Source organism: Sabethes cyaneus, chromosome 3 (assembly GCF_943734655.1).
Source record: "Sabethes cyaneus chromosome 3, idSabCyanKW18_F2, whole genome shotgun sequence".
Taxonomy (NCBI): Eukaryota; Metazoa; Arthropoda; class Insecta; order Diptera; family Culicidae; genus Sabethes; species Sabethes cyaneus.
In genome coordinates, this window is record NC_071355.1 from 51,091,096 (window position 1) to 51,115,490 (window position 24,395).

General features: G+C 38.4%; 1 protein-coding gene across 2 annotated transcripts in view; it reads right to left on the reverse strand.

Moving 5' to 3' along the window:
• Positions 1-24,395, reverse strand: part of LOC128744091 (dual specificity tyrosine-phosphorylation-regulated kinase 1B) — a 105,767-nt gene that overhangs the window by 75,733 nt on the left and 5,639 nt on the right. Inside the window, exon 1 of one of the 2 annotated variants that reach the window (XM_053840868.1) lies at positions 20,575-21,131. The exons of the other annotated variant lie outside the window; for it this stretch is intronic. The gene's annotated coding sequence lies outside the window, so the exon portion shown is untranslated. Of the gene's footprint in view, positions 1-20,574; positions 21,132-24,395 lie in introns of those variants that run through there. 2 annotated transcript variants of the gene reach the window in all.

Here is a 24,395-nt window from a genome sequence, read left to right on the forward strand (position 1 = left end):
CGATGAGTGTTTATTCAGTTGTCCAAAGCGGGAAATGCAAACTGCAGATACTGATAATGATAATTGAGTTAAAATTTCGTTACTTACTATTAAAAAGTAACAATAAAAAATTTGCTCTTTGACTTAAACACAAACAGCTCCAGTCACATGTGAGCTGTAACACTTCAATGAGACATTTATCGCATTCGGAAGTACCAGCTGACCGTCAAAACAACAAAGATAATTTGTTTACATTTTATGCGTTTGATTTTTTTTCCATGACGGAAAATTACCAGAACACATTGTTTCGAATGATTCAAACGTTGCAACCGCGGAGGAATAAAAAGTATCAAGTGAAAAAAAATTGAAGACGAGAAATTGCCTCCAACCTCGGAGAAAACTTGCGCCAAACGTAAGAGTAAGATAAGCTTGCGGAAGCAGTCTTACAACGCAGGTAGGGAAATGGGTATCCACCCGAACTAAAATCAGGAGATGTCGAAAAGCGGTTTAGCCTCTCTCTAAAATGCACCTCGAACGCTATAAAATAGTCGTTGGTGGGGGCAAAACTATTATAAGGAAAACTGTATCGACAACAGCTGCTTCGTTTAATGCGAGTATTGAAATAGAAAAACCGTAACTAGATAGACTATAATTTTTGACAATAATGATGCTCGGCCACAAGTTCCTATATTGGTTAAAAATACTTGGAGAAAAATGACAGTAACAGAGAAGTTTTAACCCACCCGCTATATTCGCCAGACTTGAAACCATTCGACTACCATTTACTCTGACGAAGCAAAAACCCCCAAATACGCAACTTCTGAGCAAAGTAATTTTTTTGTTCTTTTCTTGACCTGGAAGGACGAAACCGTAATTTTGCTATCCGTAACCGTAAATTTCCGCGAATAAATTTGTGGGAACTTATCAGGCCGCCTTCGTCGAAGGTCGGTCTACAACGGATCAAATATTTACACTGCGGCAAATCCTCCAAAAGGGACGTGAATACAGAGTTCCCACACATCATTTATTCGTCGACTTCAAAGCCGCATATGATACCATCGACCGGAAAGAGCTATGGAAAATCATCGAAAACAGCTTCGCCAGGAAGCTCATCAAACTGATTAAATCTACGATGGATGGTACACACTGCTGTGTTCGGATTTCGGGTGGATTGTCAAGTTCATTCGAATCACACAGAGGGCTTCGTCTAGGTGATGGTCTTTCCTGCCTGCTGTTCAACATAGCGCTACAAGGTGTTATGAACCGAGCCGATATCAACACGCGGGGCACGATATTCAACAAATCTAGTCAATTCGTCTGCTTTGCCGATGACATGGATATTATCGGCAGAACATCCGTGGCGATGGCTGAACAGCACACCAGACTATAGCGCGAAGCAGAAAAGATTGGGTTAAGGTGAAATTAGTCGTCATCGATTCTGCCAATTTCAAAAGCAGTTTTTTTGTTTGAAACAAAAATTCTGTTCATGAAAATATATTTGAAGTGTTCAGATTCGCAAGAAGAATGCAGTATTTACAATTTTACGAACAAAACTCCGCTTTTGGGCTCGGAGTTTTCGAACGACGAGTGCTAAGAGTGTTCGTCTCAAATCCGGTAGGAACAAGACGACCAGGAGCGCAGCGAGCAAGATGGTTAGACCAGGTGGAGCGAGATCTGGCGGAGAGTACTCGGTGTCCGAGGAATTAGAGAACGGTCGCCCTCAACCGAGTTACATCGAGAAATTTTGTTCAACAGGCTTTGTCTTAGGATGGCAAGCCACCTAAGTAAGTAAGTAAGTAAGTAAGTAAGTAAGTAAGTAAATAACCGTAAATTTCCAGTCGAAAAAATGTGTAGCGAAGTGGTCTAACAAACCAGCGGTCACAATTACTAATGTCGGTTGAAAGCAACTGTTAGAGCGAACATGATCGAGGCACTAGCCCGGCAATTGTCCTGTTCTCTAACAACTGACTACGAACTCTGTCGAATAAAACCAAAACATCAGATTTCGAAAACGCAATGCAGCACCTATGAGCGACGATTACGAGACAAAACCGAAAAAAATTCGAAATTAGTCTGATTTTTGAAAGATATTTCAAACACTACATTCGCTTAGTCAAGGACCGAAAACCGTTAAGGTAAAGTGATTTTTTCGTAAACTACTTATCAATTGCGCTCGTTTTTTCCTTGGAATCTTTAAAAGTGATCCACCAAACAATCTACAAAAGATTCACATTGCACTAATCTTATTCCAATTAGCATCACTTTCTCTTAAGGTGACACCATTTTCGTTTACTATATTTCCAAATAACAGTAGAAGTTTTATTATACACTTATAACAGTTCTAGTAACCAAAACTGACCATAAACCCCCAACAAGAGTACAATAAACCTCAAATTATTAATTGTATTGTGATCACTATGAAAACACCTCATTTTCCAACGTTTACAAAGGGCGACAAACGCGTTGACAATAGGACACCGCCGCTAGTTTCTGATAATAAAGAACAGAAGTTTGCGCTAGTGTCTCATCATACGCCATGCGTGAGAGTATGCTTGAAACTATCAATGTTTCTCTGTTCAATACAACAAATGTTGTTACTTTGGTCCGCATATTGTACATTTCGGAAACAGCCCAGTGTTGCGCGACAATAAATTTACTCAACGCAGCACTCTCATGCATCTCAGTTTCATTTGTGTTTATCGCTTATCGCAATATAACATTTGACACCTGAATCAATAAATATTTGGTAAATATTGTTTTTATTTATCGCGTCCATGTTGCGACATTTAATTTTTTGGAATTGAAATGTCGCAAACATATTCACTTCCCGGCTCTCGTCAAATCACTTTTCCGTGCTCACGGAAGAATGGTAGTAAGATGCTATGGAGAGGTATAGGAAAAGTTTGTTTTTAATCAAAATTAGGCAGAAGTCATGAAAATTAAGTATAACAGAGTAACTGTACCACAAATAAAATGTGATTAATGATTGTTTTTCAGGTAGGTAAAGATAGATAAGTGAGAAATTTTGATTTAACTACCACTAGAAAAGCGCCGGTTCGTGTGGTGTCCTATTAACGGAAAATTAAATATTGTTCTCTACATTCATTCATTTTCGACAATAGTAAATGAAATAAAATATGAACCATTCATTCATTATTAACTGCCGATAACGGCAAACAAAATTACAATAGACGTAAACATTGCTCAGAAGCAAGGATGGTTCAATCACTTTGACTCAATTTTGATTCATTTGACAGTACCATCTCAGCTGAGCCAAATTTGGCATAGTGATATATGGGACATTTGTAAAACTAGTTATTATCTACAATTTTGCTAAAAAAGTTTTGCTGTATCTTTTGTAGTTACGGCGCTACTATGCTAGTAACTCTTTAGTGACTAAATGTCATTTAGTTACTATAGACGTACTAGCATTGTAGAAACGTAAATACAAAAGATACAGCAAAACTTTGTTCAGCAAAATTGTAGATAATAACTAGTTCTACGAATGTCCCAAATATTACTTAGTCAAATTTGGCTCAGCTGAGACGGTACTGTCAAATGAATCAAAATTGAGTCAAAATGTTCGAACCATCCTTGCTCCGAAGTTTTAATAATCGCCTAGCTTCGAGATTAAGCCCACGGCTTTGCTGTTTTTTTGCTTCGATGTTTTAATTAATTTCCTTTTGCCAGGTTTTGGTTGATTTTAAAAAGCAGGTAGTTTAAAAAATTAAGCTTTGAGAACTAAAATAACAGTCAAGAGCAAGAAAATTGACTGATCGATTAGTCGAGCGATCATTCAGCACTGCGATTCATGAATGAATTGTATTGAAGGGTAGAAAACTGGGAAAGAAAAATACTGTCAACAGTTCAGTAGTCATGTGCATGGGCTGACAGATAAAAGAATACTATCTGGGGTAAAACTGTATGCTCTGAATACATTTTATATTCGCCTTCTTGCAGCGCTGTCGATTTGTTCGAGCTCTGGCCTCTGCTCTGGACCTCAAGAAAATGTATTGTGTTGTGACACCCTAAGACACCCTTAGAAAAAGGAATCGAATTGGTAAAATGTTTTCAACGTGGAGGAAGGACTGGTAAAAAACAATCTTTGACTTCTGAGAGATAACAAGACAGCAGTACTTTTGTTCTTGATTTTGTTAAATTATTTGCAAATGCACAGGACCAAGTAAGGAAAAAAACATATTTCCGATTTCATTGTTGTTCCAAAGTAGTGTGAAAGTATTAAGTTCAGGAAGCGTATACAGTGAAAACTGCAATCTTCTGTATAATTTGTTACTCTTATTATTTCATTATTGTGCAGATCCAACTCATATTGCGGAAATGAAGTAGGCGATAAATTATTCACGAGATTTCTTACAGGTTGAGATGAACTTATTGCTTTCACTGGTTTCAATCGCGTAGACTACCAAATACTGTACGGAAGCTGGACCGACCAGGGGCTTCTGATGAATTTATCTGCTGGCTTTAGACATATTTGACGAACACGCCCTATCAGTAAAGTTAGACTCTACCGAATCGCTTAGTTTCTGTAACAAGTTCGGTGTTTCACAGGGAATAAATTTAAAACAATTACTCTTCGTGACTCTGACGTTTGTTATGTTATTCCACTGGGATGCAAACTGTTATAGATGGATGATTTGAAAATATTCCTTGTTGTACGATCCGTATAGGTTAGGACTACAAGTATCACAAGATTCGAAGAGTGTAGGGTCGAGCGAGAGAAGCGGCGAAAAACATTCCAACTGATTAGAACTGGGTAGAAACAAAGTTTAGGATAACGAATTCTCCGCACCGGAAAACCAGTAAATACAGACGCGTTTTGTAATTTAAAAAATATCCATCTATTTTCAAAATCACGATAAAAAGCACTACAAGAAACAAGATCTTGTAGTTAAAGTAGTGCATATAGCCTTCAAACCTTCAACCAAGCTTATACTGATAGGTTGAATAAAATATTTATATAAAAAAGCATACTTTGCTAATTTTCTTTGAAACCCTAACACCACAAGAAAAATAAGTAATTTACGAACGCAAAGAAAGAAAACCCAGCCCATTCCCGGGACTTACAGCGCCTCGTCGGAACGGAAGCAAACAGGAGAAATCGCAAGGAATGGCAGCATGCACTCGTCGATCCGACGAATAATGAAGTAAATAAAGGGCAAATGCAAAAACCAACTCGCCGTGGCAACAGCAGGTATCCGAAAGGGGCAACCAACCAAGCAAGCGCCACCTCAGCTCACATTTATATATTGCCAATTTTCTTAGCTCCTTCTTCCTCCCCATATCCGTCTAGACACTACCCTGCGGTGCCTATAAGCGGAAACAAAATCAGCTCAACCGAATCCGCATGGTCGTAGGTCGTCCATTTTCAGCAACGCTTCCATCATCATCATTAACATCATCATCACCGTCATCATTAATTTCATCATTCAAATCACTATCAATGTCTGCTTTACCCTGAGCTGCATTGTCGTCTGCCTTCGGGCTAACAAGATGATTTCGATGACATCAGATCAATACTTCCACGATTCCACCAACGAATCCATAAAAATCCCCCTTCAGGTCAAGACAGGGGGTGGTCCTTTATGAGCTGCGAGTTCCATCAGCTACTAGCTGTCTGTCTGTCATACGCTGCATCCTAACTTCTTTTTGTGTTCCCACCCATCAGATGATGATGATGATGATGATGATGCGATGCCTGCTGTCGCGCTGCCGTCATGTTTGTGTACGTAACGAGTTTAGCATGAAATCAAACCCGCGGTCACTGCTGCAGCGCCCGTGTGCAGGTTGACAAACAAACTGCGGGCTGCGGTAATTAAGTTTTGCATTTTTTTTGACGGGAAATTAGCAGTCATTAACTTTTCGTCCGAGAGCCCAATTTCGGAAGCAGTTTTTGGACCCAAAAGCGAGGTTCTGTTTATAAAAATGTAAATACTGCATTCTTCTTGCCAATCTGAACACAGCGAATATATTTTCTTGAACAGAATTTTTGTTTCAAATAAAAAAACTGCTTTTGGAATTGGTAGAATCGATGACGATTAATTCACCTTAAGCGGCATCTGTTTGCGTACGACGGCCAGTTACTGAAATGTCATCAAGAAACATATAGCAAAATCAGTCGAAAACATACCATACCAAGTTCTCCAGTGCGCAATATTTTCGGCTTTCTTAAAGTCTCGGACAATCTTTAAGATAAACTTTAGCTGCCGAGAAGCCTTAGAAATAATCAACTCTCGGCGCATATTCAATGTTAATTTAGCGTCCAACAAGACACCCAGGTCATTAACTCGATTAAAGTTGCGTAATTTTTTTAAAGCAATGAAAACTAATAACACATTTTACAATGGTCAAAATGGGTGTGTTCTGTCTACACCACTCGACAAATGAATCCAGCGAATCTGGCCATGGAGGGCAATCGTCTTTATGTCCAATCGCAGCGTATAATTTCAGATCGTCAGCTTCCACCAACTTGTTGTCAGATTCGAGCAATAACGCGACATTGTTGAAAAACAACAAAACATAACAAACTGAAAGCAAAGAGTGTGCTTAGTTGGCCTTACGTTTTATGAGAAGGGATGCGTAGCATAATTCCTCCATCTAATTCGGTCCAAGGCAGCTGATCTCCAGTTCCACGGGCGCTGGCCAGACCTCGCTCCATCAGATCTTGCCACCTCGCTCGCTGTTCCCCTCTTCGTCTTGTTCCTACCGAATCCACGTAAAAACCATTTTTGCAAGATAGTTGTCCGGCATTCTAGCAACAAGTCCTGCCCAACGTATCCGTTCAGCAAAGAGTGTATTAATCAAAAATTAAAAAAAAAACTTTCCAATTAAATTCTACTATGTACATTTATTCTTGACAGATACGTATTTCGCCTACTATTTGCAGGCTTCATCAATGACTGTTTTCGAACTTCGAAAACACTGATGGAGCCTGCAAGTCGTAGACGAAATACGTATCTGTCAATAATAAATACACATAGTAGAATTTAATTGGAAAGTTTTCTCATTAATTTAATTGCAGGTGTCGTTATTCTACTAAGACGCTCTAAAAACTTCATTCAAAAATTATAAGCTAGAGACATTACTTGGCAAAATTTACATCGTACGTCAGGCGAAAGTAGAACCGTTCCTTTAAACAACCCCACCAACACTACACGGAGCGAAAAAGCTCCAGTTTGTTTCAAACAAAATGATTGTTGTTTCAAGCCTCAATAAAATATTGTTATAACAACCTGAAAATATTGTTGTTTCCAAACGAGATTCTGTTTGAATCAAGTAAATAACAGTTATGAATTAAAAGTGAAGTATTTTCAAATTTGAAGTTGACATTGATGTAACAATAAATATTTTCATTTCAATCATACATTTCAGTTTGAAACAAAACGAAATTTTTGTTTGTGCGTAAAACAACCATAAATATGGTTGAAACTACATTTTTATTCTCCGTGTAGGAACAAAGGGGCCTACACTCAAAATACAGGGTGGCCACAGAACTTCTTGAAAAAAAATCCCGACTTATTCCCGATATTTTCCCGATCGGATTCAAGTTTTTCCCGACAGAAACTTCCTTCATTTTTCCGTTATAAAATAAAGGTAACATATGCTGTGTATATTGCAGTTTGCAGAGCAGAGCTCAAGGATCGAAACTATTACTCTACTATGAGTCTATGGAGTGCACTCGTCGATTCTGCCACGAAACAGAAGTGGAAGTTCAAATAATGTAGTAGCTGAAAATCAGGTATCTTTATGGACAGCCTGGGAACGACTGGCTCTCAAGCCCACTAAGTGTGCATCCAAATTAGTTTAAGAATGCAGCACAACTAAGGGAACTTTCCCGCCAAAACAAAGTTTCATTATTCAGGGTGCCTGGACCCGGAAGCGGAAACGAGAGTAATAAGCTTGTTGACAGCCTAGCGAAACAAGGATCAGCTAAGACAGCAGTCCGTCAATGATACGCCAAGCTGAGGAGGGCTGTTAAGAAGTCTTTTAAGCAGGACTAGAGAGCCAGGGTCAAATATCTAGCTGATGAATGACGACGTTACTTTTTACCTTTTTACTAGCCTTCCGCTAGTGGCAAATTTTCGCAGGCTTCTGTCGTACTCTGCAAAATATCTCAATTCTCGGCGTTTTCCTGGCAAAGCACAGAAGACGAATTGATTTGCTCTCTCTCTCTCTCTCTCTCAGTCGAATGTTACCTTCGCCGAGTTTTGTTTTGTTTTTGCAATGCTTTGATGCTTTGCTCTGCCGGCGAGTGAGCATCAGTTTGGTTTTATCTTTCTTTTTCTGCCGGAGCGCTACCGAATGCATGCTCTCAAGGTTACAGGATAAATCGTTCCAGTCCATATAATTGGCTAACGCATATTCTCTTTGGGACACGGAGCAAATAGACTCGTGTCTCCAGCGTGCGAAGAAAATATTAGCTCTGCTTGTCGTTTTCCGCCTTCTGCGCAAGATGAGCGGTCGTAAGAGTAAACAGTATTTAGGCATCGTTCGGAGAGAGAGGAAACGGCTGAACATAAAACGAAAACAATTTGATCGTTGTGAGAAGCAGATTACTCTGCCTCTGTATGCACAAGATGAGCAAAATGAAGCCTGGGCAAATCCATCTTTGTTAGCTCAGATGATGCATCAGCTTTTTAGCAATATATTAGCAATAAGGAAACTGCAAATTTTCCGATGGACTGAATGCAGGGCATATTGGTCAAAGTCCCTAAGAAACTAACTGAATGCGATAACTGGCATCACGTTGCTTTGCATTACTCTCAAAGTACTCTGTAAGGTAATTCTCAACCGGAGCCGAGAGAAAATCGACGCTGCTCTCCGGCAATAGCAAAGTAGATTCCCTGCCAATCGATATAAATTCTGACCTGTTTTCTTCTGGTACTTGTTGATTTCGAGAAAGCATTCGACCGAAACATGAAAACATCTGGGGCGTACTAAGGCGTAGATGAGTTCCTGATAAAGTAGTCTATCTCATTGTTTTAGTGCAAATTGCTGCACGATGGCCTCCTGTCGGGTCCCTATATGTGTTACTGCAGGAGTGACATAAGGCTACATTTGAACTGTCACCGCAACTGCCCCTCGAGATTTTAATTGGAACCATTGACAGTGAACCAGACCGAGGATTACCCTGGAGTTTTTTGACTTTGCCGCCCAGTTAGCTTCGAGGTACGTTGCTGGTTTAACAAGCCAGTCGTCGTATGTTCGAATCTCGGCTAGACGGTGCTTGCTGGATAGTCAGTAGGATTGTTACACTGGCCCCGTAATTTTCCTGTACTCTAACAGCCGGTTGCGAAGTCTGTCGATAAAAAAGGGTAATGTCTATAGACGTTTTAAGCCCAAGACTTTGCTTTTGCTTTGCTTTTGACTTTGGCCGACGACATTCTCTTGCTCTGCTGACGACAATATGTTGTGCAGAACAACCTTGATGACAACTCCAAGATAGTAGGTCTCATATTCAACGTCGCGACGACCAAGTCAGTGAGATTAAACATTATTAATTTCAAAGTTAGATCAGGATGGCCAGGGATTTGGGACTATGGAATTTGGGAATTTGGGCTCGACACACAAATCAGATTACCGTACCGATCCTAATACGAATTTTCAATTTAAACGTGAAATTCGTTCGATTGCCTGCAAGACGTGGTCCGTGTCGGTGGAGGCAACTGCAGGTCTTCGTTCTGCATCATTCAGGATTCGTGGTCTCGCACTTGGATTTCCAATTAGGAACTCTATCGTCAATATCGCCACATAGAAACAGAGATTCGGAAGCGTTCTCAGCCCCTCCATTTACCCTTCCTTCATGCTAAATTCTATATTTACCCTCTGAAGCCTCTTGACAGTGCAAATGTCCCTCCTATAGTTTAAGTGTACTGGTCAGAGGTACGAATAAGTCCTCGCCAGGGACGGCTATAATATGGGATAGGGGTCGAGGAATAAGTGGGTAAAGTAGTAGATCTAGCTTTTAAGGTAGGGTAAACCTCAATACACACAAGCACGCATAAAATTTAATAAGCATATCGCTCACTCAATAGCGATTATAGCAAAAGAAATGCAGTGCAGGTCATACAGCAAACACCCGGGCGATATTACAATAGATCAACTATACTGGTCGCAGTAATGAGTCCACGCATGGAAAAAAAATCGGCAGAAAGACACTCAATAGGAGAGCAGAGGAAGCAGATCTAAAAGCTACTGACGGCGTGGTCTTGCTAACTGTATTCAGATTATTATTGGAACCTCACCTGGCGACATGTGGCAGATGGCAAAAAACCATGGCAGATAACCGTCCACCAACCAGACTTGATACCTTTGTTCTGCCGAACCACAAGCCAAAGGACGTGAACACATCAGTAATTAAGTCATCAGCAACAAGGTAAAAACGGGGAATATCGGGCAATAATTCAAAATATTGGACGCAGTGGATCAGCTCCGCAACAGAAGAAGAAAGCTCTATTTATTACTAACCGTCTCCTCCCAGTTGGTTTCGTGGTACGATACTGATCAAATAAGCCAGTCGTCGAATAATCGAATCTATCAATTTTGCTACACACTGACAGTTGGCCACAAAGCATATCAAACACAACATTAGGAGGCCAAATCACTGACGAACTGACATGACACTGGCATTTCACTAATGACACAGTGCACACAAGCAAACGATCACTTGCATATAACCAGGTGGGCACAGTTGTTGTACTTTGCACGTTTGCTTTTTGCTACCCGTTTTTTGATTTCAAACATCTCTCGTAAAAAAATCTACAGATCAAAGCTGACTACTTTAAGGTAAAAATATAAAGCACTTAACTTATACAAATTGTTATACGTGCGGAAAGAAGTATTAAATTTTTTTTAATAACCATGAGGCCAACTGGAAGGAGACGGTTTGCAATAAATGGAGCTCTCTTCTTCTGTTGCTGAACTGAACCACTGCGTCCAGTATTTTGAATTATTGTAATATTCCCCGTTTTTATCTTATTACTCATGACTTAATTTCTGATGTGTTCACCCGTTGCCTTGTGGGTCGGCAGAACAAAGGGATCAAGTCCAGCGACGTTCCTTGAAACCAACTGGAAGGCTGTACCCTCCACGCACCACTATTACGAAAAAGCTGATACAGAGAGTGCCATACGCTCACAGTTACAGACGGGTTTCAGTTCGTCTTTGCAGGTGGAGAAAATTCCTGGTACGAAGATTTAGTTTGAGGTCTAAAGATTCATGTGTTTCAGAATTGTAGAGGTTTCGACAAGTCTCCCAGATTCTATCAAGATATTCAACTTGAACATCCTTACTTAAATTCAGGAATTCCCGATTTATAGCAATTTTCATAAAATTCCCGACTTTTTCCCGCATTTTTCCCGACAGGTTCCAATTCCCGACTTTTTCCCGCATTTCCCGCTTTTCCCGAGTCTGTGGCCACCCTGAAAATAATCCGCACATAACTAATGGAAAATTTCCATATGAAAATCCTTATGATTATTATGTGCCACATATAAACACAATCCGCCCAGAAGTACACATGAAAATTATATGCATATGAATAGTATGTGCAAATTTTAAAGGTAAATTTTAAAAACACATAAATGGTAACTGTTTGGCACATAAAGTTCATTTACTGGGCACATGGAAAAAATCTATGTGTGAAACACATAGAAACTATACGAAAAGTTTTCGCAGTGTAAAATACAAACATGTTCAAAAAGGAGATTTTTGAGACGCCTGGAAAATTGATGATGAGTGGCTCAGAGCTCTAAGACCGGTTGTAAGTTAAATGACGACCAGGACGACATATCATCCTTAACCCGAATCAGCCCAATAATAAAATAAAAACAAATTGAGATTTCCATGATATGTAAACCCTAATATCGAAAAATAAAAAATAAGAAAACTTATCCAATTTAATTCTACTATGTGTATTTTATTCAATGACAGATACGTATTTCGCCTACGACTTGCAGGCTTCCTCAGTGTCTGTTTTCGAACTAAATTAGCCAAAGCAATTTTACAGTTTTTATAGGAGCTTAAGGTTCCTTGCTGCTGGTATACAAAAGGTGATAGGTAAAGCGATACATTGTTTGCTTAAGACTACCTGTGTCAAACGATACAATGTTTGCTTAAGACTACCTGTGTAAAGCGATACAATGTTTGCTTAAACTACCTGTGTAGGTATACACAGTTGGTGTAGGTAAACTGATAATATTGTTAGCTATATTCTACTGGTAAACTAATTCTATTGCAGGAGTCTGAAATCTAAAAAAAATAAAATGTTAGTTAAATGAAGGAAAACCTGAAAGGGTCTAATGGGGTTATGCGAAAATTGTGAAAAATGTGAAAATGTGAAATCGGGATCCGAGGAAGGGTGAAGTTTTTTAACCAGAAGTTGTTACGTCTGTGTGTATTCCTGTATGTCTGTGTTTTGGCACATATTTGAAAAGCCAGGAGTAACCGTTTCCAGGGTCTTTATTTAGTAAAGTGGAGGAGCACCTCTTATAAATCTCTAAACTCTCCGCTACATCCATCTTCCACGCAGAGCAGTTGTTAATTACTTTTGCGTTGTCAATGGTCAGCGGATGGTTGTCGTTGAAGACGTGCTCAGCCACCTTAGATCTAAATTGGTGTGTCAGACCTTTCTCGACATCTCTTGATGCTTTTGCTACCTCTGCCAGGTGTTCTTTTGTTCGTGTTTCCAGATTCCTTCTAGTCTGGCCGATATACACCTTCTCGCATTGTGGGCAACTGATTTCATACACCCCGGATTTTCTTTGTTCTTCAATCGGGTCTTTAGCAAAAGCATCAAGAGATGCCGAGAAAGGTCTGACACACCAATTTAGATCTAAGGTGGCTGAGCACGTCTTCAACGACAACCATCCGCTGACCATTGACAACGCAAAAGTAATTAACAACTGCTCTGCGTGGAAGATGGATGTAGCGGAGAGTTTAGAGATTTATAAGAGGTGCTCCTCCACTTTACTAAATAAAGACCCTGGAAACGGTTACTCCTGGCTTTTCAAATATGTGCCAAAACACAGACATACAGGAATACACACAGACGTAACAACTTCTGGTTAAAAAACTTCACCCTTCCTCGGATCCCGATTTCACATTTTCACATTTTTCACAATTTTCGCATAACCCCATTAGACCCTTTCAGGTTTTCCTTCATTTAACTAACATTTTATTTTTTATTTTTTTTAGATTTCAGACTCCTGCAATAGAATTAGTTTACCAGTAGAATATAGCTAACAATATTATCAGTTTACCTACACCAACTGTGTATACCTACACAGGTAGTTTAAGCAAACATTGTATCACTTTACACAGGTAGTCTTAAGCAAACATTGTATCGTTTGACACAGGTAGTCTTAAGCAAACAATGTATCGCTTTACCTATCACCTTTTGTATACCAGCAGCAAGGAACCTTAAGCTCCTATAAAAACTGTAAAATTGCTTTGGCTAATTTAGTTCGAAAACAGACACTGAGGAAGCCTGCAAGTCGTAGGCGAAATACGTATCTGTCATTGAATAAAATACACATAGTAGAATTAAATTGGATAAGTTTTCTTATTTTTTATTTTTAGGTTTCGTATTCTACTAAGACGCTCCAAAAACTTCAGCCTAATATCGAAGGCAAATGGGTATAGTTTGACAGTTTGATTATCCCATGAAGTATTTAAGCTTTGTACATTGATGGCCAAATCTAGTTATAATTGGTTCGCTCAGCAGAGGAACGGCATACAACTTCTTAAGCATTACTTCAATGACCCTCCCTTAACGCTCTTTCCATTACACACCTTGTCCCATTCTGTTTAGACACCATCAACAACTTTCATTACTTTCTTTTACTGTTTCCTCCGTCAATTGTAGAAACCACCATTATATATCTCGGAAAGTTAGGATTTTTAGTCAAGCAAACCTATATGCCTATGTATATAATAGGAATTAACCTAAAACAGTATTTATTTCCACAGCCCATTGCAAAGCACCCAAGCCAATAAAGTATACAAAGGATATCAAACCTTTCTACGAATAAAGCACACAAATTCTCCCCTTCATTAGATCGAATTCAGCAACCCAACTCTGAGATTTCCTTTCTTCTGAAAGCTGCATTGTGCGTAATTTCACAAAATAGTTAAGCATGGTTTAATGATTTCAGCGACGTTTACTTTCGATTCGATACAGTGACAGACTTTTTAAAGTGCTTTCTGTTGGAATCATTACAATTTCAAGCGATGATGGCGAGAAGTAGGAAATTCTTTATAGAGGTGATGTCTTAACGTTTAAAATATTTCACTTTCCCGTACTTCAACCGATGATGGATGACTTAGCCACTCTCCGGACAATTCTTTTAGCAGTGTTCCCCAGTGCAGTCGCCGTGGCAGTACATAGTATGTGTGCGAGCTTAAATTCAACCTGCAGACGGGCGGATATTACAATGTCTATCATAATGCACGTAAACCGAGCTACGGCTGCTGTTGCTGCTGTGAGTTGACTGGAAGCGTCACGCCCTTGGGGTCACTGAGGGTAGCAGCGGAGGGATTTCCATGGACAGTGCAAAGCGACGGAATGTGCATCCATCGCTGTTGCAGCCGACGTTTGTCGGTGCGATTGTATATTTTGCTCAGACACCCACCATTCCGCGCGCGCCAACCTTCCGATCAGTCCGGCTTCCGCCGTACAGACTTGGACCAGACCTCGCATATGCGCAAGATCATTCTCACCGATGCGATGACGGTGAGAAGGTGTGTTCCGTGTAGACAACTAATACTTACGGACTGATGCACACACCATGTCAGTCAGTGCTGCTGCTGCTGCTGCTTGCATGCAGCAGTGATTACCTCGGGAGATGTGCAGAGAAAGAGCGAAACCCATACAACTGCAGCTGCGGTGGTAAATCATCCTTTTTTTGCAGCGTCTCGTCATCTTCGGTTCGGAACTAGGTAAGACATATTTTTAGGTGGAAAGAATATCTAGGAAAAAATCCGATACTCAGAACTTTCGTCGATGAAACGCAAACTAGCATTACCAAAACGATGCAACATTGCTATCACATGTGTAATAGACGAAAAAGTCTTAATCCTAGCATTTGTCGATTATTTGTCGATAATTTGTATTTGAACAACATTTCAATAAAAGACGTATCCGAAATGTTTCTAAATAAAATAATGTAAAACCAATGCGTATTGCTCATTTGAAAAAAGTAGAACTTATGCTATGCTGTTGGAAAAAGTATAATCTTTTACATAAAATTTTATTTACTTGAAAAACTATGAAAACCTGATTAATCTGATCTGCAACAATTAATAAAATTAAACTTCGATAAAGCAAACAGTTATGAAATTTTTCGAGAAATCGTACGCGCATACAGTTGATATGTGAAAACGCAGTTTTCAAAAAACCAACCTGACTTTTTTGCCATACTTTCCGAAATACTTTGAAATAAGATATAACCTTAAATTTTAATTTCACGGGTTAGACTCTGAAAGCAGATATTGTCTAATTACATTTTAGTGACCTAATTTTGATGGTTAGAAAGTGCCATTATCTACCATCATGTTATTAGTTGAAAACAAAATCTAAAAAGTATGGAGTGCAAATAAAAATACTATTTAAAAATTTAAAATGGGTGATCATAAGCAGAGAGTTCTGTTTTAAGATATAACGTCTTATTAAAATAATGAGAATAAAATCTCAAAAAATTGCTATACTATTTAAGAATTTCCTGAAAAAAAATATTGTTTCGGCTTAAACACTATTCGTCGTAACTGCAAATTGTGCGTGATATAATAGCCCGTGTATTGTATGTCATGCTGGTCACGATTCTTCCTACACGTCACTTGCATGGGGAATTCCAACAATGACCAAATACATCGTGTACAGGGCTGAGCGTTTGCAAACTAGATTGGGGGAGGTGACTCATGTTCTGTTCCGTCTACACATCGGACTATCTCCGATGATGGTATAAAAGGGCAACGTCCTTCAATAAACAACTGCCTGACTTTAATTATTGATATTTTTCTAAAGATGTTTTCCCACAAATCTGGTTATGAACCACCTTATTGATTGACCATAAAGAGAATGCACAGTACTTAGAAAATATTTCAATTTCGTTGAATTCTCCTCAACAGTTTGCGTTTCAAACCAACAATAAGCAGGAAAGTCATGAAAAGGCAATACACATGAGCGAGCAGTTATTGCATTTCCTCCAGCGTATGTGAGCTATGTGGCAGCAAAAATCGCGCTTAACTCCGACTCCGGCCACCCAACGCCAACAGCAGCGTCTGAATAAAACAAGGAGATACCGCACTGTGGGGGTGAGTAATATTAAATGTTTCTGACACACCACAGCGCAGCTGTGGACACCTAACAGTGTGTATCGGTGTAAAGCGTTCACTTCATTGTACGAATCAAGTCGCTATTTACATGTTTTATATGACGATGTAACATGTTTATCATTAATAGGTATTTCAATATGAAATTATTATCCGAGATATGAATTGTACGTAATTGTCCAGGAATCAGGACAAATCTGGCGTATTCAAATCTGTTCCATCCTTTCACATTTTTAACATTCTATACTCGGAAATCTTTCACTTCATTCAGCAATTCTCTATTTCAACTTTCATTTTTTCCCTATTTTGAGCACGCCTTTCCTTTGTCACTTCCCTCCAAATATTTTAAGCTCCCTCCTCCTGATTTATTTGCCTTTCTTTCGGAAATCCTTATAATGAAAGATAAAGCCTTTTTTCGTTGCGTACTGTCCCCCTCTTTTCCCCTCCATCACACCAGGTGGAATCGACCTTCTAGACTCTCGTCCATGATTTTCAAGAGCTCTTTCCGGTCGATAATTTCATATGCCGCTTTGAAATCAACGAACAAATGATGCGTAGCAGCTCTGTATTCACGGTCTTTTTTAAGGATCCGCTGCAGCGCAAATATCTAATCTGTCGTCGACAGTCCTTTAACGAACTCGGCTTGATAAATTTCCACAAATCTATTCAAAAAGTCGGCGGAAAATGATTTAGGACAGCATTTTGTAGGCTCACAGTCCTGCTTGTCGCCTTACTGGTAGATCGGGCAAATAACCCCATCCTTCTCCTCAGTATCCTAAATTCTTACAATCAGCCGGTGCAGACAAGTGGTCAGCTTTTTTGGTCCCATTTTAATAACTCCATTCCAGTTCCATCCTTCCCAGCAGATTTATTGTTCTTCAGCTGCTCGATAGCCTCCTTAACTTCGCTTTTCCTTAAACTGCTTTCTCCGCGGCCATGGTTCTCCACCTGGGCGCCAGTTAGAGATTCATCGAAGTGCTAGTTTATTAAATTTACATACCACCACAAAAAATAGGCTAACGGTGCAAAATCACACGGCCAATTGAAAGGTTTATTTCGAAAAATTATCGCTTTTTGGAACATTCCGCACAGTCAAATCGCAGTGTAGCATGTTGCACCATCTTGTTGGCAAAACGGTCGTCTGCATAATTTTACCAACTTTGAAATCCAGAAAATGTAATCTTCCGCGGAAGAAAATTGCCTAGTATCCTCACCCTAAGAATAGAAAACGTTCCCTATTGACTAATAATCGGGACATATTCATAAAAGGTCACTTCAAAAGACACTGGCGATTATTTACGAAACTAATTTCATGTGATGATATGGTCGGTGTTAAGTCAGACCGAACTAAGTGACAAAACTCTGATTTCGAGAAAAACGCTTTCAAAGTTTGCTGCTCCGTATGCTTTATATCTATCAATCGTTCGAAATCATCTCATAACTCTGGCTGTTAGCATCATTTATGTAGTCTGATTAGAGAGAAAATTCTTGATCGTTTGCTGTCATTACCTCATTTTCTTAAATTTTGTGACTTGGTCCGGTCTGATTTAACACCGACCATATAGGCATCTCATATGTTTATTACATTTCGCTTGTACACCTTCAATGTGGTTCTTGAATATTAGTTTTTTATATCAAATATTTAATTTGGTCAGATGAACTCAAAGCGTCTCTATTCATCTTGATAGTGTGCATATTGTTTGACATGAGGGAATTAATTGAATTTTAAAAGTATTGGGAAAGATTTCCACTTTTACAAGAGCTCTACAACCTCTTCTGATTAAATGTATATGACACGTACATGTTTCAATAAGTCAAGTTATATTCTAATTTAAAACAGTTATTGAATATCTTTACCGTAAATTGCAGTGATTTCAGGGAGCTTTTTATTCGCTCATTATGATTTGCCCATCAATAATACAAATCCATTAAGTGATAATAAAATTCAATTGCGGATAATAGGAGGTTTGTGTTTAGTATTTCATAATGTTGACAATTTTTTATTATGTATACTTTTTTAGGACCAGATTAGGACTCGAATCAAAACTTTGAGTGTAGTGTAAATAGTCGTAATAAAGCAAGAACTACAACAACTTAACCAAATTCAAAATTGGATAGATAGTTGTGTAACCGCGCAGTTGTAAATACAGTTACGTAACAGCGGTTTTTAATCGAAATAGATAACTTTTGGAAACATCTGCTAGGCAGAGGCGATAATCAAAAAAGCAAACCCAAATCAAACTGGATAAGCCAACCCTGCCGATGAGCGTGATTACATCCTGAAAAATTGACATTCCGTGCAAAATTAAAACAGTGTGCACTATTATGGAGGCATATAAACAGTTCATAACAAAACTTCCATTAACAGTATTGTTGTTTTCCGTTAGGAACATTTGTTCCAATCAACTCCAAGCTCTTAAACTTGGTGCTAATCCGAAAGTCGTTTGCCCGTTTGAACATTTCTTAGTTTATTTTGTGTTGAATGCCTCTTATTCTCTCCAGCGGGTTGCGGGTCAAATCAGATCTCTCCATGAATACGGCCTCAACTATCATACCCTAGGACACACCATAGCGTTCATACCATAGAGTTTCATTACGTTCATATGTGGTTCAAAAACTGAATTTTTCAAAACAAAAATCCTAGTATTCTGGGAAAATAGAAACTACTGATTTTTTAAACATTAATTTTGTAGATAAGTTATGCCCCTGTACAAAAATTCAGTAAATTCGAAGACGCTTCAACACAAATCTGCACGATACTTTTGAAAAATACTGAAAACTAGTCCAAGTAATGTTAGAGTCTTTTACAGAATTTATTTGATTGATTGTTGATTTTTCACATAAATCCACAAAATGCACAAAGTTTATACATTGCAACTAAAAATTAATAAAATTTTAACTTTAAATGACTTTAATTTTTAATTTTCTAAAGTAAACTAGGGTTTACGGTTTTATTGCAGTCTGTCGTTGGTTGTTTTTTAACGAGAATTGCCATTTTCAATTTCATTTCTTGAAAAAGTAATAAAAAGGTAAAAGTGAAAAGTTTGCTACATATCAATTCTTCACCATTCGTAAATTTTTTAATAACATAATTAAATCATTTGTGCATTATTGTTTACAATGTTTGGTATCTAATATATGATGATGATACATAAAATCAATATTTGAACATATGTTGTAATTTTTGTCGATTTTTTTTCGATTTAGCCTGGAGAGCATACCTTCTAACAAAACAGTATAAAATAACCAAATTAATAAATATTGTACTACCTAATAAATAAATCACAATATCCAGCAATCAACGCGTCAATGTGCTTTTAATTTTCGTATTAGATTATCAATATCTGTGAATGCATAGATGCTTTAATTTTTAACCCTAAATAATAATAATTATTATGTCCCGAACAAACTGTCACTCCGGTTAAATTCCAATATTCAATCTAAAAAGAACGTTTTACGGCAAATCAATTTTGCACATTATAAAGAACATTATAAAGACACGTGTTTCCAACAGGGACATCACATCCGGAATCGAACTCGCCATCTACACGGGAGGTGTACACGTCTTATGTTTTTTCGTTAATTTTTTTGCTACACGCATGGCAAGCTAATACCTAGTTTCCCGAAAATCACTACCCCAGGTTGGCACAGGTTGGTAAACGCGACCATCCGTGAATCATTATTTAGAGCACATTTACATCGGCTCGCCACATCCATTGGCAATAAGACAAACTCCAGTTCGAAAAAAAAATCACAGCTTCTCACTCTGCACATTCCAATTAGTTTCGGTAAAACTGTGCACAGTTGTTTTTGTTATTACTCTTATTGTTGTTGTTTTTTTTTGCTAAATCAAAACTTCACCACGCACACCAATAGTGATACCAACGAAAACGGTGCAAAGATACAGAAACCAACACCACAAGTTACTGTACTGTAGGCACACCAAGCTGGAGGCAACGCAGAACGGTGTTAGTGTAATATCAAAATGGTGGACGTCATTTTCCCCATTTGTTCCAGAGGCAACGGCAACAGCAGCAGCATCAGCGCCAGACAGCAAAAGTTTCATATAATTTGCTGCTTGGATGAGAACGGGTACACTGACCGGACGGGGTTTGTGGAGGAGCAGAAAAATAAAGAGAAAAATGCGACCAGGAATCGATTCTGAAGCTCTTCGCCATTATAGGATGATTGCAGTTGATGAAATTATCGTCATTTCTGTTTATAGGGAAACTGCGGACCAATATTTACCACTTGTGTATATTTAACTGCGACAGATGCTCCGCTGCAATATGATTGTTGAAAATTTATCCAAAATGGTAATCCTCAAACCATGATGTTGTAATGTACATTTTCTAGCACTGATGATGTATTTTCTTTGGCTTCTAATTATTAGGTTACATATGTAACCATTATTTCATCATAAACTTCGAGAATTTTCACCATCAATGACATAGACGAACTGCACTTATGTTTCTATACACTCTCTTGGTGTCCCAATTTTCGGCAAACTTTGCATCTGCATTTAAAAACTCACTTTTTGGTATCACTCTTATGGTCAAGCGTTTGTTTTCGTATCACACTGCGATAAAAAAACTATTCTCGGCACAAGAAAACAGGGACGAAGTATTAAAACACTTCTTTTTTCTCTAATCGAATAATGCAATTAAAAACCATCAGCCAAACGCGCCCGTGTTTAGTATGAGATTCGTCTGCAAGTGGGAAAACCGCAAGCAAGGAGAACGAAGGAAAGTATTCACCGTTTCCATTTGCTATACCGTCGTGGAATATCCAAAATATACCAGCCAAAGCATCGAAAAATAAAATTTCTTAGATTTCGATGGAAATACACTCACTCGCAACTGTAAACACTAATATACTGAAAAGCTGACACCAAATTTCTGTTATGCGAAGCAAGCGCGCCGTCAAATCACACGCACACCGACAAACGACGTAAAAGCATCAGTATAGCATATACCAGTAAGGCTGCAGGCAGCAAAACCAGAGTGGAACTCGACGAACGACTGACAGTGAAACGATGAACTGTCACTTGAGACTACGACTAGTGCAAGTGGATTGCGGTAGTGTGCGTGCACTCTTCCGATGTCGACTTCCCAATCAGGGGGATAATGATGACGGTGATGATGATGACGAAGACTGGCGTTCGGGACAATGATGACGGCGCACGAGAACCAACGAAATGCAGAGTGTATTCACCTTTTCGTCTGGCGCTCGGCAGTGTTGACAGAGCTGCAAGCAAACATATATATTGAGTGTGCTCAGCGCAACGGCGTAACGAGGCGGAGAATATTTCACAAAAAGCGTGTAATTAATTATTATTAATGTGATGTTACCAAAAAGTATCTTAACCGGCGTGTCTCACATTTACAGTTAATAACATAACTTTCCATGTTTTTGTTAATTGGCTACAATTGATGACCAACGTAAAGCTAAATATGAAGATCAGTGCCTACGGGCATAAACTACGAGTGTAGGTACAATATGATAATGCTTTACATTTGTTATATATTTGCTTGATTTCAAGATTAAATTTTTCAAATGCATGTGCCCTGTGCTGCCCATGGATTCATAGTTGACGTAAAAGCCAAAATGACCAAACTGTACTTTTTCGGTCCTACGCATTCTTAAGTATTCTTTTGATGCGATCCAAGAATTATTTCACTTTTAATTTCTTCAAAAAAAGCGAAATTGCTGACCAGTTAGACCATGCGACACTGATACACACACTATACAATCCTAGTTCCAAATATTAACTTGTAAGAACATCTGGAGAGTACTGCGGATGAGCTAAGTCCTTCCTTTTAGTGTTTCCAAGAACGGTTTTGAAGATGTGACATCCCGCATAGAAATGCAATTAATGTAAAAACATTACGATTACTATGAATTTTACTGTTTACAACACTTTATGCTGTAACTTCACTGTACCGTTCTTGGAAAATTTTTCATATAATGTATTCATATTAATGTTAAAACTTTACGATTACAATGAATTTTACTGTTTACTACACTTTACGCTAACAGATTCAGATAAGGCGTGGATGGGAAAGAACGGAATTTGGAATGTAATATACATGCCCAATGCTCAAACACTTGTATGTTGTATGTTCGAAAATATTCGAGAAATTTGGGAAAATAGAGCCACTCTGCATAGTCCCCGCATACAAGGTCAGTTAAAATAGGTGATCTAATTTTCACAGTTTGTAGGACAGAAGTGCGCGGAACGATTGGTTAGCAACCATCGGCGTAGTTTATACATTCAACAGTTTCCGCTTTGAAAATTTCGGTGATCGTCAAGGGTAACCCAGTGGGAGTGAAAAACAAATTTGAACATCAGAAAACCTCTCCTCTTGACTAACCTTGCCCGCATAATCATCTAGCATAGCAATCTGATTTTCACGGGCTTTACGCCAAGCTATGAAAATAAACAATTTGTTTATTTGCATAAACTGGCGTATGCATTTTTTGAATACAATAAACGAGAAATGAATTACGAATCCCCATCTGCCCTCTTTCGACTAATAATCTCTACTAAATTGACAGATTATTTGATCGAAAACGTATGCAGTTAAGATTATATGGCCCTAAACATTTTTCCCGATAAAAATGCGTTTTCTCAACAATGATGGTGTTGGTCGTTACGTCGACTATGCATCCATGGGCAGTGTCAGTTTTTTTTACATTTGTAGTTCCATAAAGAGTTAAACCACCAGGTCACAACCGCACATTCACGCATCCAAATGCACATCTTTTGGTTAAACAGATAATAATCTAGGACAGCACATGACATGTGACTTCTTACTCTTCTTCATTATAGTTTTGGCGATTCCCTTTCAAAATTTACTACGGCAACGAAAAGTGTTTCCAAGAATGCAGCTGCAGTTTATGATAGAATCCAGTTGTCCTAGTTGATCACTAATTACACAAAAACAGATTCAATTTGGCCGAATTACACTTTCACTTGAGTTTAGTTTGTTTTATGCTAACACGCCACGATAAACAAATTGTTAAAATCCTAGTAACGTTAAAAATTTGACGGTTTTAGTTCAGACGGACTCAGTTTGCTGTGGTTTCCAGCAACACTTTTGCGCTTCCCTTGTGAATTTTTGTTTCTACAGTTACACGCATGAAATCAGTCAATCAGGAAGCTGGCTTTTTTTTTGACAGCAAATTGGCTCTTTTGCGATACAACATATCACGTCCTGTCCTAGATAATAATGATCTATTAATCTGGGCTATTATTTACCTACAGCACCAACTTACTTTCGCCAGTTTTTTCGGAAGTACCATATATTATGACAGGTTGATTTAAAGTATAATTGTCTTTTAACTAAAGTGTGCTGAAAATTATGCCGGTTTAAAGATTATCAATTATTATTATCGTTCTCAGTATCTTGTAAGTTTTCTAGACCTTTCAGTTATGTTTATGCTTGACAGCAATACAATCGAAAGCATGTAAAGAATTCCGTCGTTAGTCTTTTAATGGAGTTGTCTACTCTGAAAACATCTGCGTCACGTCACAGGCTCGAATATTCCGTCTACCACGTTTTCATATATGACATTAGTTAAATACATATAGTATATCAATAAAGTCGGTTGAAGAAGAGGGGCGTTCGCGGTTCTTCCTTAATGATTTACTTCCAGGACATCAAATTCGTCTAGGTTTGATGGTAAACGAATAAAATCGATTGAAAGAGAAAATTGTTTTACATTTTTAAACCATCTTTTACTTTTAAGACAGCAACCTCGTCCAGGTTTCAATTGCAAAAAAAATCTGGCATGTGGGGATTCTGTCACTTTTTCCTGCAATCGAAGTAAACGAAATTGCGCGTGTGTAGGATTGTCGAACCGGGCCAGAGATGCAAAAGTGTGCTTACATGTGATTGGTTGATTCGTTAATTCTTGAAAGATATTTTTGGTTATTTCGATGATGACTTGTCCAATTTCTATTAGATTCTCTATATCAATCAATGCATAGAAAAGTTTATGATCTATTGATGAAAATATCCCGAGTAGGAGCCAATACCTCATCCATACCTAATGAATATCAAATT